Raw genomic sequence first — 18,472 nt, 5'->3', positions numbered from 1 at the left:
AATTTGTGAAGATTTCTTCCAGAAATCTATGGAGATTATTTATTGAAATCTGTGGAGATTTCTTCTAGAAATCTGGGGAGATATCTCCCAGAAATCGGTGGAGGTTTCTTCCAGAAATCGATGCAGATTTCTATCAGAAATCTGTAGAGATTGTTTCCAGAAATCTGTGGAGATTTCTTCCAAAAATCTGTGGAGATTTCTTCCAGAAATCTGTAGAGATTACTCCCAAAAATCTGTGGAGGTTTCTCTCAGAAATCTGTGGAGATTTCTCCCAGAAATCTGTAGATATTTCTTTCAGAAATCTGTGGAGATTTATTCCTAAAATTTGAGGAGAATTCTTCCACAATCCTATGGAAATTAGTTCCAGAAATCCAGATATTTTCCAAAATTTGTGGTGATTTCTCCCAGAAATCTGTGGAGATTTCTCACAGCAATCCGTGGAGATTACTCCTAGAAATCTGTGGAGATTGCTCCCAAAAGGATTTCTCCCATACATCTGTGGACATTTCTCCCAGAAATCTGTGGAAATCTCATCCTGGAGTCTATACCAATTACTTACAGATAACAATGCAGAATTCCTCCAGAAATCTGTCGAGATTTCTTTCAGACATCTGTGGAGATTTATCCCAGATGTCTGTGAAGATATCTTCCAGAAATCTGTGGAGATTCCTCCCAGAAATCTGTGGAGATTCCTCCCAGAAATCTGCGGAGATTTCTCCTAGAAATCTGCGGAGATTTCTCCTAGAAATCTGTAGAAAATTTCCCAGACATCTGTGGAGATTTCCCACAGACATCTGTCGAGATTTCTCTGAGAAATCTGTTGAGATTTCTCCAAGAAATCCGTGGAGATTTCTTCTAGACGTCTGTGGAGATTTCTTCCAGAAATATGTAGAAATTTCTTTCGTGAATCTGGGGAGATTTCTCCCAGAAATCTGGGGAGATTTCTCCCAGGAATCTGGAGAGATGTCTGCCAGGAATCTGTGGAGGTTTCTCTCAGAAATCAGTGAAGATTTGTCCCAGAAATCTTTGGAGATTTCTCCAAGAAATACGTAGAAATTTCTCCCATGAATCTGGGGAGATATATGCCAGAAATCGGTGGAAGTTTCTCCCAGAAATTAGTGAAGATTTGTCCCAGAAATCTGTGGAGATTTCTTCCAGAAATCTTTGAAGATTTCTCCCAGAAAACTATGATTTTTTTTCTAGAAATCTCTGAAAATTTCTCCCAGCTATCTGTGGATATTTCTTCCAGGATACTGTGTAGATTTCTCCTAGGACTAGGGGAAGGTTTGCGTTACGAATATATAGAGCTTGTTTTGGTTTTGGTTGATCCTTGAGAAGCAATGTCGAGATAGTCTGTCAAGGTTTTCATGCTAGAACTATTCTAAGGCCTCTAAAGTACTCTGAAGTTTGTATCACAAATCTAGCATACTAAACCACATTTAATGCTAAATGAATGGTCACGAAGCATAGGCTATGGTACTCAAAAATCCTGTAAACACCAATGAAGTCTTCATGGTGCATGGAATGGGTGATCTAGGTCATCCAAACTACTAGGTACTTTGGAATGGATGTTTTAGAAGATCTGCAGGCTCTACCTTAATTTTTGTTCTTTCTGTCTCTAGGAAATTCATTCACGTTGACGACCACTAGAACTCGCAATATTACAGGCAACTCGATACTGCGGTACTTGAACATTCCATGAAATACAAACAGGCCTCCAATACACTTTGAAGTTTGGGTAACAATATCTATCAGCTGTATCATGGATTAATTGTAATGAATGTTCGCGGAATGCTGTGATATGTAGCCTATGCTACTGATGCAGCCTGAGTGTACAACAGCCATGCTTTTGGCAAATTTCTGGTATATTCAAGGTCATCCAAACTGTCCTGGAATCAGGACCTGCAAAGTCTACAGGCTCTATTCTTGTTTCTCTACATTCTATCGGTGTAATTTTTTCACGGTTTCACTCATTGCACCTCTTAATATTACGAGTGCCTTTTGACGTTTTTGTTTTGGCGTCAACTGACATACAAATGCTTTTCAATATATTTTGAAGTATGCAATATCTGCAAATCTTAGCTCGTTTAAATGGAAGCGAATGCAAGTGGAATATAATCTACGCAACTCATAGAGCCTCGGAGTGCAATTATAATAACTTTGTAATAATAACATTCACTTGATGTCTAGGTTATCCAAACTGTTCTGGAGTAAAGACCGTCAAGATCTACAAGCTGTACTCTTATTTCTTATTACTCTACCGGTGCAATTCTTTCAGGATTGGTTATGTTGTACTTCATACAATTGCGAGTATGTCTTGGTGTTGTTATTTGCCGATTAAAATCGATGAATCCGTAAAGAATTCTCAAGATATGATGATCCTAAAACTATAGAGGATACGTTTTACTATAATATTGAGTAATAGGGCGTTTAAGTTTAGAAGAAAATGTAAACAATTAAGCATCCATACATACAGCCTTGGAGCAAGTCATCAGTAATCAATTTACCCTCGATCCACAGTACTCCTACTGCTGCAGCAGCAAAGGCATCCAAAAGCAGTGACGAAGCAGAACGACCCCAAAAACATCCACCGTCCATCCGCGTTCCCTTCCGTGTTCCGTGTGCTGCGAGCGACTCTTCAGTACTAATACAGTAACAACCAAGACACGGCGGGGAGAGCACCAACACGGACGGAGTCCGTCGGATGTCAAGTGGCTCGAAGCTCGCACCACAGTCAGTGCCAGTCAGTGGTGGCGAGATACGACCTCTTGAAAAGAAGCTCTCTTTCAAGGGTCTTTTCTTTGAGGTGCTCGTCATCGTCGTCGTCGTCAATCTCACTCACTTGCACCACACCACGGTTTGATGCTTCACAGGTTGACTCTTGTGCTGCTAGGTCCGTGGACCATGGTGGTGACTCGACTTCGTCCAACGGTGTTTGCAAATCTTGTAAGTCAACCAACCAGCCAGCGCCAGCGGAGCAGCATTTATTGCCATTCTTTTGTGAGCTCACACAGAGCCACGGCGCGACGGATGGGAACCAACCAACACAGCAGCAGCTCAAGCAAGGGTCCTTGGTGGTTTGCTCTTGGTTCGCAAGAAGGCGAGCAGTCAGCAGTCAGCGCTGTCTGTGCCGTGGTACACGTGCTGTGCTGTGTGCTGTTGTAAGCTAGCACAAGACGTATGACGACGACGACGACGGTGGTAATACACAGCGCATCCCTTGCACTAATACACGGTGACTCGGGTTGTGAGCGATTCACACCAATACAGCAGAAGCGTCCCCTAGTGTAGGCAAGAAACGGGAGTACCATGGGACGGGACGGAGACGGAGGTAGTCCGCAACAACGGTTGGTTGTTGCTGCTCCGGTGAACTTTAAAGTGGTCGGTAGGTATCGAATCGAAACAAAACAGAAGGAAAGTAACCGAACGAAATGAAGAACGGTCTGCTGTTCCGTGCGGACTTGGCCTTCTCATTTGCGCTGGTTGCGCGGAAGAACCAAATATATAGGGTAGAAGACGTGGTGTTCGTATTTGGACCTTATAACGAATCTAGAAGGACTTCTTTGGGTGGACTTGAGGACTCTTGTGAGGAATCTGGTATAACTGCCGTGGAGAATCCGAAGGAATCTGTTGGAGAATCAGGAAGAAGTTCTGTGGGGAATCTGCAAAGACTCCTGGGGAAATCTGAAAAAACTCCTTGAAATCTAGGAGGACTTCTTTGGGGAATCTGGAAGGACTCCTGTGAAATATCTGAAAGATAGCTGAAAGAATTTCTGTAGAGAATAAAACAGAACTTCTGAAAAGAATCTTTGAGGACTTCGTTGAGGAATCTGGAAGGACTCCTGTGAAATATCTAGAAGAATTTCTGTGGAGAATCTGCGAGAACACCTGTAGGAAATCTGGAATGATTCCTGTGGAGAATCTGCAAGGTCTTTTATGGGGAATCTTAAAGGACTCCTGTGAGGAATCTAGAAGAAGTCCTGTGAAACATCTGGAAGGATTTCTTTGGGGAACCTGGAAAAACTTCCTTGATGAACTGAAGGACTTCATTGAGGAATGTTGAAGAACTCCTATGCGAAATTTAGAAGGACTCCTATGGAAAATCCGAATGGAGTCTGGTGGAGAAACATAGAACTTCTGTGGATAATATAGGAGGACTCTTGGGGAATATCTGCAAAAACTTTCTTGGAATATGTGGAAGTAGTTCTGTTGGGAATCTGTAAGGATTTCTGTGAGGAATCTAGAAGGACTCCCTTGGGAAACCTGGACGAACTCCTGTAAATTATCTGGAAGGATTTCTGTGCAAAATCTTGAAGGACTCTTGCGGGTAGAACTACTTTGTGGAACTGAATGGCTTCTTAGGGGAATCTGGAAAGACTCCTGTGGAAAATCTGAAAGAAGTCTGGTGAAGAATCTGAAAACTTCTTATGAGAATCTTGGAGGGCTCCTGAGGAATATATGGAAGTTTATCTCTGAGGAATCTGGAAGGATTTCTGAGTAGTATCTAGAAGGTCTTCTGTGGTAAATCTGGAAGAACTTCTGCAATAAATCTAGAAAGACTTCTTTGAGGAAGATGGAAGGACTCGTGTGGAAATCTGTAAGATCTTCTGTTGAAAATCTAAACAGATTCCTGTGGGGCTGGTGGAATTTCTGGAAGACTCCGGGAAATAATTCATGAGGAAATCTGTGGAAAAGAAATTCCTGAAAGAAACCCTGGAAGAATTCTCGGGGATATCCCTGGAAAAATTCCTGGTGGAATTGCTGAAGATATTCTTGAAAGAATTTCTGAAGGAATCCCTGGAGGATTTCCTGGAGAAATTCCTGGAGGAATTGCTGTAGGACTTTACGAAGAAGTTCTTGGAGGAATTCCTCAATCAATTCCTGGAGAAATTCTTGGGGTAATTCCTGGAGGGATTCTTTATGGCATTCCTGGAGGATTCCCTTGGGATATGCCTGAATGAAGTCCTGGAGGAATGCCTGGAGAAAAACCTGGAAAAATTCATGGATAAATTTCGAGAGCAGTTCCTGGGGGAATTTCTGAAGGAGTCCCTGGAGGATTTCCTGAGGGATTCCTAAATAAGTCTTTGAAGGAATTCCTAGACGAATCTCAAGAGAAATACTTGCAGAAATCCCTGGAATCTTGGAATAATGCATGCATAAACTTCGGGAGGATTTCCAGGAGAAATTGTCGTCCAAATTCTGGAGGAATCCCTATAGAGAAACTCTTGGAGGAATGTCTGGAGGTATTTCTAAAAGAATTCCTGGAGGAATTCCTAGAGGATTCCCTAGAGGAACTCCAGAAGGAATGCCTGTAGCAACCCGCGTTGAAATTCCTGGAGACATGCCTGTGAGAATTCCTGGTGAAATATCTAGAGAAATTCCTTGAGAAATTTCCAGAGGAACTCCCGGAGGGATCCCTGAAGGAATCTCCAGAGAAATTCCTGGAGAAATTCGTGGAGGTTTTTCTTGAAGAATCACTGGAGAACTTGCAGGTAGATTCCCTGGAGGAATCCCTAATAGAATCTATATGAAATCCAATCCAAATCCAATCCAAATCCAATCCAAATCCAATCCAAATCCAATCCAAATCCAATCCAAATCCAATCCAAATCCAATCCAAATCCAATCCAAATCCAATCCAAATCCAATCCAAATCCAATCCAAATGCAATCCAAATCCAACCCCAATCCAATCCAAATTTAATCCAATTCCAATCCAAATAAAATCAAAATCCAATCCAAATCCAAATCCAATCCAGATCCAATCCAATTCCAATGCAAATCCAATCAAATCCAATCCAAATCTAATCCAGATCTAGTGGAAATCCAATCCAAATCCAAATCCAATCCAAATCCAACCCCAATTCCAATCCAAATAATAATACATTACAAACTCCTGTGAAATATCTGGAAGAATTTATGCGGGGAATCTGGAAGAACTCTTGTATGGTATCTGGAGAAGCTGCTGTATGAAATCTGAAAATGATGGAGTATCTTGAAGGACTCCTGTAAGAAATCTGGAAGGATTCCTGTGGAAAATACGAAAAGAGTCTGTTGGAGCTACTTACTTAAACTTTTGGGAAGAATCTAGGAGGGGTTACTGTGGGAAATCTGAAAGGATTCCTGTGGGGAATCTGGAATAACTCTTGCGAGGAACCTGGAAGAACTTCTGAGAAAGGAATATGGCAGGACTCTAGAAGGTTTCCTGTGAAATATCTGGACTTCCTTGGTAATCTGGGAATATCTGAAAGGGGGAGGGGAATCTGGAAGGACTCTCATGAGGATTCCCCCCTATCACAATAGTCCTAAAATCTGAACGCAGTGATCTTCACTTACTCGGCAAACAAGATAGAGATGAGGAATCCTGGTAGAACTCCTGTGGGGAATCGAGAAGGACTGCTGTGGGAAATATGGAAGAACTCCTTTGGTATATGTGGAAATATTTCTGTTGAACATCTCGAAGGACTCCCGTAAGGAATCAAGAAAGGATTCCCGTGGGAAATCTGGACGAGCTCCTGTAAAACATCTGGAATCTGGAAGGACTCATGCAGGGAATGTAGAAGAACTACCTTGTGGAACTGAAGGACTTCTTTGCGGAATTTGGAAGGACTCCTGTGGGAAATCTGAAAGAAAACTAGCGCAGAATCTGAATTTTTTTGCGGAGAATCTAGGAGGACTCCTGTTGGAAATCTGGAAGAACTCCTGTGCAATATGAGGAAGTATCTCTGAGAGGAACCTGGAAGGAGTCCAGCACGGAATCTGGAAGAACTTCTGAAAGAAATCTAGGAAAACTTCTTTGAGGAAGATGGAAGGACTCCTGTAGAAATCTTGAAGAACTCTTGTGAAATATCTAGAGGGATGTCTGTGAGGAATCCGGTTGGAATCTGGTGGAGAATCTAGAAGGACTTCTGTGGGAAATCTGGAAGTACTTCTGAGAAGTATGTTGAAGAATAATTGTGGGGAATCTGGCAGAACTCCTGTGGGATGTCAGTAAGGATTTCTGTCTGTGGAGAATCTATAAAGAGCTTCTATGAGGAGTCTGAAGGATTTTTGGGGAATTTGAAAGGACTCCTGTTGGAAATGTGGAAGAACTCCTGTGAAAAATCCAAAAGGAGTCTGGTAGATAATCTGGAAAACTCCTGTGAGGAAACTGCAAGAGCTTCTGAAGGGAACCTGGAAGAACTTCTGGAAGAAATCTAGGAGGAGTTCTTTGAGGAACTGGAAGGACTCCTGTGAAATGTGTGAAAGGATTCCTGTGTGGTATCTAGAAGAACTCCTGTAGAAGGACTCCTTATGAGGAGTCCATATCACAATCTGGACTCAAAGATCTTCACCCGACAAACGAGAAAGAGAAGGGAAATCTGTAGGAACTCCTGTGAGGAATCTGGAAGAACACCTGTAGGGAATCAGTAAGGATTTCCATGGGGAAACCGAAGAAGTCTGTTGAAGAATCTGGAGGAACTCCTGTGGGGAATCTGGTAGGATATCTGTGGAGTATCTAGAAAGACTCCTGTGGGAAGTTTGGAAGAACTTCTTTGAGGAACTGAAGAACTTCTTTGGGGAATCTGGACGGACTCCTACGGAAAATCCGAAAGGTGACTGGTGGAAAATCTTAAAACTTCTGTTGAGAATATAAGAGGGTTCCTGCATGAAAATCTGACAGAACTCCTGTATATATATTCTTTGGGTAATCTGGAAGGACTACAGTGGGGAATCCTAAAGGAATCTTATGAAGAATATGCACGAACTTTTGGGGGGACTCTGGAACGATTCTCGAGAGAAATCTAGAAGAACTTCTGTAGAAAATCTGGAAGAACTTCTCAAAAGAATCTAGGAGTACTTTTTTGTGGAATATGAAAGGACTCTTGTGGAAATCTGTGGAGGGATTTCTATGTGGAGTCTGGAAGGACTTCTGTAAGAAATCTGAACGAACTTCGGGAAATCTGAAGGACTCCTGAGAGTAATCTGGAATGACTTCTGGCGAGGATTTATGCGGGGAATTGGAAGGATTCTCCTGTGGTGAATCGCGAAAGGGCCGAGGGGTCAGCTTTGGGAAATCTGGCAGGGTTTCTATGGGTATGCTGAACTCCAGTGGGCTAAATAACGAACTCCTTCAAGAATACACCGATATTTCTCGTGAGTGTTTGCGACGAAATCAGTCGAAGATTTGCGATTAATTGGAAGAACAGAAAAAACAGTAACCATCATGTTCTTGCTGTTTCCTCAGATCACTCCGAATTGCTCTGGCCACGTCCTTGCAACTTCCAAAAAGAACTTGTTAGGCATTTTCTAGCCTCTAGGCTCAATAATAAAAAATATAATAAATTTATCGTAAAGCCTGCAAAATTAAGTTTATTGCTAGATATTTCGAGTATTGGCCTGAATAAATTGAATGCTAACAATAATATTATGTGAAATTTCGGGCTTAGTAATTCAGATTGTAATATGGTGACCGTGCAATAAAACTGTTGTTCGCCAAGCCATGTTTCCAACGCTGTAAATTAAGGACAAGGATGTAATTGGGAATGACCCGGTGACCATCCAGTTCCGATTGTGGTCACAGTTTGCTCTAAATTGTATCGGCCATGCCCTTGCAGTTTAAAAAAAACGCAAGTTAAACAGTTAGCAGCCTGTCTCAAATGACGACCGTTACTCATGTTATATCATTATAGTATCAAATCTGGAACAGCAACAAAAATGTTCAATTTGCCATAACAGTGGCACCACATGTTCACTCGTCTTCTTCCCAGATATGTTTGAACCTCTTGCCGAAATATCCCCGCCCCTTCGAACCCAAGTCATCGAAACCAACCCATTTAGAGAACGAGATCCTTGTCCAAGAGCACCACAGCAAGAAAAAAAATGAAAAACAACTTCCGAAATAAACTCTTCTCCTATCGTTGCTCTCGTGATGTGATGTGATGTGCTGGTCTCTCTAATCGTTGCTCGTTGTTGTCCTCGTCGTTGCACTTTTGGCACTCTCTAGCCCTAGTGGTGTGGTTTGCCCCGGTGCAATGTTTGGCCATAAGCACCACCGCACAAACAACACGCTGGCTAGCACTAGCGCTGCCTCCAGCACAAAGGCTTGAAGACTTCCCCATGAAAAACTGAGCCGAGAAACGAAACGTTCTGCTGCTGCTGCTGCTGCCGCTCTCTAAAGTGGATGAAATTAGTTTAAATTGTTTGACTTTTTCCTCCTCTCCACTTCGGGATTGGAGCTTTTGCTTTTGCTTCTAGAGGAAGAACAAGGAGATCCGGTTTTCGTTTCGACTGGCAGTCCTTGTCCGGAAGTTTCCGATTTGGATTTTTTTTTCTCTGACGAGAAGCGTGGAAAGGGTGGGGTTGGGAGTGGACACCGGGACAAGGTTGCTAATCCACTCAAGTGAATCGGAAGAAGTTTGTTCTCGGGAAATGTTGGCACTGGTCGTCGTTCGTTTCGGTCCCGAAACGGATCGGTTGCCTGGTCGAAGGAGAAACATAAAGAGCGAACTAATTTGCGACGGAGATCGGTGTGAAGAGTCATTCTAAAGGAGGTAGGAAAACAAATGACAGTGTAGATTTGGGGTGGGATTGCTGTGCACACGCCCTGTGATGGTGAAGAGGTTGGCTCGTTGTTTCCCAGCGTTTTATGATCTACCTTCAGCTAGCCAAATGAAACATATTTTTGCATATTGTTTACGTTTAAAGGTAAGAATCTTTGTTTTGCTGTGAAGAAGAAGACAGAGAAGAAGAACATTCGCTAATCAAGAGAGGCTGTAAACAAACGGTTTCACTTATATCTTTTTAGGTTGCAAGGACGTGGCCAAGACAATCCTGATCAATCTGATGCTACATGCAGAACTATATGGTCACCGGGTCAAATTCCCAGTAATATTCTTGAACTCCATCTATACAGTGAGCAACATGACTTGCAGAACGTAAGGTTTATTGCACGGTCGCCATATTACATTCTAGTACCTAGATCAAAACACCACTAAATATTCTGATTGGTATGTTGTATGCATGGAGTTTTAGAGCTAAAAACATGATAATTGTTAGGAGTACATTACTCAGAAATCTAGTGCGTATAATGAATCACCGAACTAAAAATAATAAGTTCATTCAATCAATCACAGACAATTCGTATCCAATAAACGATATAAAACGGTCGCCATTTAGAAAGAAATGGTTGAGTACTTTAACTTCCGTTGCAGTAGAAAAACTGTAGGGACGTAGCCGGAACAATGCAGGGCAACCGGACGATTCAATCAGAATTAGAAAGTCATCGTGTCAAAGTTCTTAATAATCTTTCTGTATGCAATCGCACTCCATCGATATAAATTAAAAAAAAAAGCTATATACATGGTCGCCATACACTGGTTGCCATATGAAATCGATTTAGGAACATACCTCCATTGAGGTAACTGTTTAGGAATGTTTAAGTATGAGAGGATGAGGCGCCATGTCTCATACAATTATTTGCTGTCAAGCGGGCAGTTCAATGTCTGTATGAGGATCTTCAAAAACTTCCTTAAGTGTAGGTCATCGGATCCACAAACAAAACTAGTTGTCTCTAAGAGCTTTATGATAAAAGGTCATACTCATACAGCTTCAGATAGCTATGTTCTACCAAGAGTGAGTTCAATGAATAGGACTTCCCTTCATTAAAGATGATTGTATATACAAGTGTTCCAGATCTTGAAGCTCTTCTGAAAACCACCTATAACACCTAGAAACACCCTGAAACACACTTTGAAGCCTGTGAAGCCATTAAATAGCTCCATGAACCTCTTGAACGCCTCTGAAACTTCCTTGAAACCTCCGTGTTCCACGGAATCACTTTAAAATCCACTGAAATACTTTGAACCGCCTTGAAACGCCTCTGAAACCCCCTGAAACTTTCTGAAGCTCAACTAATAACCTATAAAGCCCCTTAATACCCATCTGAAACCCGGTGAAATGTCCTGAAACGCCTCTGATTTTTTTTTTTGTTCTGAAATTTCCCCAAAGCCCACCTGAAGGCATGTGAAGCCTCCTAAAACCCTCGGGAACCCCTCTGAAGCTTCTGAAACGCCTCTGAAACCTCTCTGAAACTCATTTGAAACGCCATAAAATACCTATCAAATCTCTAATGAAACACATTTGGAAGCCTGTGAGAGCTCCTCAAATAACCTCCCGAAACGCCTTGTAATGCTTTCAAACAACCTTGAAACTCACGCGAAAGATGTTAAGCTTCAAAAACTCCTTTGAGACCTGCTAAAACGCTTAGGAACGCCACTGACATTGTCCTCCTACCACCCCCCAACATTGCACCGCCACGACACTCCCCGCCCCCCATTGCACCTTCTGAAACTCACCTGAAAGCCTCTGAAGCCCCCTAGAACCCCTCTCTGAAACTAGTTGAAACGCCTCTTCTATGCTTCTGAAATCTCCCCTGAAGCTCAACATATGTGAAGGCTCCTGAAACGCCCCAAATACCTCTGAAACCCCCTATGAAACTCACTTGAGAGCCTGATACGCCATCAAAAATCCTGAAAATCCTAAACGTCTCGAAACACCCCTGAAACTCACCTGAAACTCACGCGAAAAACTGTGAAGCCTCAAAAACTTCTTTGGAACCCGCTGAAACCTCTTCCCCATGGAACCTTCTGAAGCTTATCTGAAAGCCTGTGAAGCTCCCTTAAATCCCTCTGAAACTCGCTGAAATGCCCCTTAAGTTCTTCTGAAAACCCTCCTGAAGCTCTTCTGAAGGCATGTGAAGCCTACTAAAACCCCGTCTAAACCATTGGAAACCTCCCAGAAATCTCTTTGATTCGCCTTGAAAGAATACGGAAAATCCCCATGAAACTCCCTTGAAAGCCTGTGAATCTATCTTAGACCCCTAAAAATTTTAAATGATTTGAAACGCCTTCAAACACCCCTGAAACTCATGCGAAAGACTGTGAAGCCTTAACACTCCTTTGGAGCCCGCTGAAACGCTATGAAACGCCACTAAAAGCCCATAAACCCCTCCCCCAACTCTAAAACCTAACTAAAACCCTGTAAAGCTCACATTGAAGCCTCTGAAGGCATCTAAAACCTCTTTGAAGCCTCCTAAAACCCCGACGAATCCCTCTGAAACTCATCTGAAACACCAAGAATTACCTCTTAAACTCCGCTTGAAACTCACTTGGAAGCCTGTAAAGCTATCTATATCCCTCCCAAAACTCCTGAAATGCTTACCTGAAAGCCTCTGAAGCTCCCTAAAACCTTTGGTGGTGTTTCTCTGATCTGAAACACCACCAAACCTCTCAGAAACTCATCTGAAACGTCCTGAAACACTTCTGAAAATCCCCATGATACACACTTGAAAACCTATAAAGCTATCTAAAACCCCTCACAAAACCCCGAAACGCCTTGAAATTGATTGAACTTCTTCTTTTTCTTCTTATTCATGGCTCTACGTCCCCACAGGGACAGGGCCTGTCTCGCTTCAACTTAGTATTCTTTGAGCTCTTCCACAGTTATTAATTGAAGGGCTTTCTTTGCCTGCCATTGCATGAATTTGTATATTGTGAGGTAAGTACAATGATACACTATGCCCAGGGAGTCTAGAAAATTTTCCCGACCGGAACGGGAATCGAACCCGCCGTCTCCGGATTGGCGATCTATAGCCTTAACCACTAGGCTAACTGGAGAAGCCACCTAGAGCCCCTAAAAACCTGAAACGCGTTGAAATGGATTCAAACGGCCCTGAAACTCATACAAAAGACTTGAAGCCCCAAAAACGCCTTACGAACCCGCAGAAATGCTTAGAAAAGTCTTGAAACGCCTCTGTAACACCCACCAACCGTCCTTCCCCCCCTGAAGGCTTTTTAAGTCTCCTAAAACATCTCTGAACGCCCCAAAATGCATTGAAACACCCTGAAACCAAAATGCAAGCATGTGAAGTTCCCTGTAACGTTCCAAAAGGCCTGAAGCAAATGTAGAATTAGTCTCCAAATACACATCTCTCTCTCTCTCTCTCTTCTTGGCGTAACGTCCTCACTGGGACAAAGCCTGCTTCTCAGCTTAGTGTTCTATGAGCACTTCCACAGCTATTAACTGAGAGCTTCCTCTGCCAATGACCATTTTGCATGTGTATATCGTGTGGCAGGCACGAAGATACTCTATGCCCAAGGAAGTCAAGGAAATTTCCTTTACGAAAAGATCCTGGACCGAGCGGGAATCGAACCCGTCACCCTCAGCATGGTCATGCTGAATACCCCTGCGTTTACCGCCTCGGCTATATGGGCCCAAATACACATAAATCAAAATTAAAAAACGGCTCACCTGAAGGCATGGAAAGTCTAAAACCACCAGAGATTTTCGGAAAGCCTCCGAAACCTCTCCGAAACGCCCAGAAATACCTTTGAAACCTTCCATGAAATTCACTTGAAAGCCATTTTAAAACCCCTCGAAAACCCCTGCAACACCTTGACATGCCTTAAACACTCCTGAAACCCCCTGGAATCTCCTTGAAACTCACGCAAAAGACAGTGAAGCCATAAAAACTCCTTTGAAACCCACTGTAACGCTTAGAAAAGCCTTGAACACCACTAAACCCCCCTACACCTTCCTAAAACCTTCTTAAGCTCACCTGAAGGACTCTGAAGCCTCTAAACTCCTCTGTATCCACTGAAACGCCCTGAAACCCCCTTAATTAACAAAAATGGAAGCATGTGAAGCCCCCTGAAACTCCCATAAAGACCTTTAAAATTCCTCTGAAGTTCATCTGCAAGCTTGTGAGGCCCACTAAACCTACCTGGTACCTCTTCAAGCCTCTTCGCTTCCCCTGAAACAACTTGGTACGTCTTGAAACCGACCTGCAGCCTACCTGGATCTCTCCTGAAAGCCGCTGGACACATTGAAACTTAAGGAAACGTCCAGAAGCCCTTCTGAAACCCATTATTGGAACACCTTGAAATGCCTTGAAGTGGCTCTGAAACCCTGCTAAAATATCCAACACCGCCATACTCTCCACATTCCTCGAAAGTTCTCTGGAACTCCCTGAAGCCTCCTGAAGGGCTCCTAAAACGCCTCCAAAGACCCCTAACGACAACGTGCTCTGGAAAATCTTGAAGCAAACTAAAACTCCACTCCGAAACCTTCCTGAAAGCCTTTGAATCTCCTGAGTACCTCCCGGAAACTTCATTAAACGTCTCTGAAATCCCCCTAAAATTTCCTTGAAAGTCCACTGGAACCTGAACATCACCTAGCCAATCACTCACGTTTAACTTGTTTGTAATCTTAAATTTCTTGGTGGTAATGAATCCATTTTGGTGAAAATTGTGTTTGTACACTGGGCTATTATCTAAATGAGCCAACACACCATTCAGACCACAGTGCAGTGGCTTCAAACCGCGAAACTATTAAATCAGAGCTGTTGTTCAACACTCAGTTAGGATATCGCACAACTTAATAGTCGGCATCCAATATCGCACAGCTCTAGTGACGGACGAGTCGTTTGTTAGGGCCCTTGGAACGAATCAGACAATACACGATTCCTACTATACGATTGTTAAGGCTCTTAAAGATTAAACCATTTTAAAATGCCTCAGCTTTTAAACAGCCACTCTCTTCAGTTCCAAGCGCGTGGCCAGAACAACCCAGGGAAACTAGAGGTTACAACCAGAGCTGGATAACCTCTGGTTAGTTGATTCCAACAGTCTCCAAATTAATATTTTTAAAAACTTCTTCAAAAATTTTCAACTTTATTCGAAATTGCTATTTTGAACGCTATTACAGACCTCTTCACAATTCCGTTTCAAGCTTTCAAGTCTTCCAAAGATTTGGCATCAAATATTTACAATTTCCTCAAGAATCGTTACGAACATTGGTAGACCATGCTGCTCACACCAATCTCCACAAGAACCTAGCTACAAAATGTTCGAAGAGGCATGCTGCAATCTCTGATAGATTAACATATAAATCTCCACAAGTTACCTTTGCAATCTTCCAATATTCACAGTGTGAGAATAGAGAGGAGTACTGAGTTCTCCTGGATCCCTTGAAAGCGTAAGCTAAGAACTAATTACCCCGAGGGGGTACACTAAGAGTAAATTCCCCCGAGAGGGTAAGCTAATAATGAATTCCCCCGAGAGGGTAAGCTATAAGACAGTTACCCCAAAAACAGCTGATAGTGATGATAATGGTATGTGCCCTGTTTCTCATTTTCTCAGTACAACTCTAAATTCCTGCAATGAAAACTTTCAGAAATTCTTTTCTAAATTTCTAACAAAATCTCCACCAATTTTCAAGACAATATACACAGATTTCCTACGGCTATTTGATTTGGATAAGCAAGAAATCCGATAGTTTCCTTACAAAGACCTAAGAATTTTTCCTTATTACCAAGACATTTCCAACTATTTTCAGAGTGTGTGATTCATCACAAGTGAGTTGAACGGGCTATGCTCAGATTGTGCTACACGGTCTGCTCTATCGAATTCTAAATTGGAATCTAATATCTCTTATTAAGCCATAAACCTAAAATGTAATTCAACACTGGCAGAGCTACCCTCAGCTGTCATAGAATTTTCAATTATATAGGCTGCTGTGACACGGTCGTCATTTATGAGCGGCGTGGTACAGCTCTCTACCAGAAATCCTTAAATATTGCAAGGACGTGGCCGAGATAAATTAGGGACATCGTGCAATCTAATTCCAGCTAGATTGTAATGGTACTAAATTCTTAGCTGCCATTATGAATTCTCGGCAGTGTACGAGCTATAAGACTTCATTAGGTACACTTCTAGCACGGTCGCCATGTCACAATACAGAGGGGGCATACACGCAATATCGCACAACTCTACTTTCAGGTGCGAACATCGCAAGCTCTATTAGTGAGCAGTAATTTTGCCCTAGCATTTCTTTGAACAGATTGTCTACTGGGCTCCCATTCTCGAGTCAACTTCTGATGGCCGGAGAGCCTTTGTTCTCCAGCAAGCGTTTGGTCTTCAAAGCCTTTGGCCTCCAGGTCCTTCGGCCGCCGGAGATCCTCCGGTCGATAGAAATCTTTTGGTCGATGAAGAGCCTTTGGATCTGGTCTCCAGAAAGCTTTTGGTTTCCAGGAGTGCCTCTGGTCACCAGGGGGTCTATAACCTCTAAAGTTCTTTTGGAGTTCAGAGAGCGCTGGTGTCAAAAAGCCTCTGGTCCCCAGAGCCAAAGAGCCTTCAGGCTCCAAAAAACCTTCGGGTACCAAAGAGCCATCGGGCTCTCCAGAGCCTTTGATCTCCAAAGCGCTCCTGATCTTCAGCAAGCCTCTGGAATCTACACTCCAAACAGCCGTGATATCGTCAGCAGTTAAATCGCAATGCCAAGTAAGAGAAAAAGAAGATAATGAAGAGAATTACGTCCTACTACTTGTGTTACAATCGCTTAACTTACCCTCAACAACCCAAAGACACAACTCAAACACCCCATTCTGATTAGGCCATTTGCGCGATAACTCGCCACATATCACACACAGGTTATCAACCAAACACCCATTATCTCACGCATTTGTCCCAACGATAAATATCTAGAGACAGCGAGTGAGTGAGAGAGAGCGAGAGGTTAGAGGCAGCCCATTACCGACCACTGAACAAACTTCTCAACAAACAAGCCTACCCGCCGACTCGGGGAGAGACCACCGTTGACCACCGCCTAAACACACGCCAAACGGGACCTACGTCGACGGCGCGCGCGTTCGACGACGAAACACGGAACAAAGCGATTCCGATTGAATAAATTACCGGCAAATTAGTGTTTTACACCGGTGAAGGCGGCGACGGGCGGTCCGGTCCGGTGCAGCGGTCGGAGACCGCTGCTGATAGGTAGTTTGTCACATGCACCGAACTCATATGTTGTCGGACCCATACCACCATGCTTGTAGTCCGAACTTGATTCGATTATTATCGGTTGCGGTTCAGGTTTTTTTCTGAGTGTAAATCTACCTGTCAGATGCGACCACCGAATTGGCACAGATGCATGTGCAAGCGATCGGTGAAAACAAAAGCCGCCTGTCGATGGGCGTGTTTGGAAATTTAATCAATATCAGTGTCAGTGGTATGAAATATTCACGGAAATCTAGTGGAACATTTGATAAGGGTCACCTTTGGTCTCCAGAGAGCCTCTGGTCTCCAAAGAGCCTCTGGTCTCTAGAGAGCCTCTAGTCTCTAGAGGTCTTCTGGTCTCTAGAAAGCCTCTGGTATTCAGAGAGCCTCTGGTCTCCAGAGGGCCTTTGGTCTTCAGAGAGCCTATGGTCTCGAGAGCCTCTGGTCTCTAGAGAGCCTCTGCTTTTTAGTGAGCCTCTGGTCTCTAGAGAGCCTCTGCTCTTTAGTGAGCCTCTGGTCTCTAGAGAGCCTCTAGTCTCTAGAGAGCCTCTGGTCTCTAGAGAGCCTCTGGTCTCTAGAGAGCCTCTGGTCTCTAGAGAGCCTCTGGTCTCTAGAGAGCCTCTGGTCTCTAGAGAGCCTCTGGTCTCTAGAGAGCCTCTGGTCTCTAGAGAGCCTCTGGTCTCTAGAGAGCCTCTGGTCTCTAGAGAGCCTCTGGTCTCTAGAGAGCCTCTGGTCACCAGAGAGCCTCTGGTCTTTAGAGAGCCTCTGGTCTCTAGAGAGCCTCTGATCACCAGAGAGCCTCTGGTCACCAGAGAGCCTCTGGTCACCAGAGAGCCTCTGGTCACCAGAGAGCCTCTGGTCTCCAGAGAGCCTCTGGTCTTCAGAGAGCCTCTGATTTCCAGAGAGCCTCAGGTCACCAGAGATCCTCTGATCTCCAGAGTCTCCGGTCTCCAGAGAGCCTCTAGACTCCTGAGAGCCTATGGTCTCTAGAGAGCCCCTGGTCTCTAGAGAGCCTTTGGTCTCTAGAGAGCCTCTGGATGAAATCTCTAGAGACCTGAACTCCAGAGGGCCTCTGGTTTGAAGAACATTATCCACTTAAAGCTTTTTCAAATGTTACACCCCAGAACTTCCCCAGTTTTCCCACTCCCGCACAACCGTCGAAAATTGACAACCTTCATGGCTCGCAGCCTAGCCAAGCCAGTCAGTGGCAGTGACATACGTGTATACAAAAGCAGCTTGACGCGAACGCAAACGCGAGAGCAACCCCGGGAAATGGATATTAAATGGATGTCACAACCGGTAATTAATGAAAATGTGGCAGCAATTACGAAATTGTGCTCGCGCGCGCTCTGTTTGCCTGTTTTGCATTTCGAGTCGTAGAGTCGTCACCGATTGCCATATGGAATGGATGGCCGGCCGGCCAAGCTGGCAGGTAGGTAAGACCAGAAGAAGTACGGTGGAATAATTTGCCACCTTTCCACCTGCTTCAAAACGAAAGGGAGTGAGGCGCTTCGATAAATAGTTGTTGTACACGCGGACGGCTACTGCAAAATTGTAGGGTGGACGGACTGGATGTCAAAAGCCCCGTCAGATATCTGTGGGATTGCGCGAATTTGGATTGTGGATGGGCTGGTTTGAGGTTTCATCGGAAATCGATAA

The sequence above is a fragment of the Aedes albopictus genome, chromosome 1, assembly GCF_035046485.1.
Source record: "Aedes albopictus strain Foshan chromosome 1, AalbF5, whole genome shotgun sequence".
In the NCBI taxonomy this organism is placed as follows: domain Eukaryota; kingdom Metazoa; phylum Arthropoda; class Insecta; order Diptera; family Culicidae; genus Aedes; species Aedes albopictus.
The sequence above is the reverse complement of the archived record's forward strand: the minus strand, read 5'-3'. Positions refer to the sequence as shown.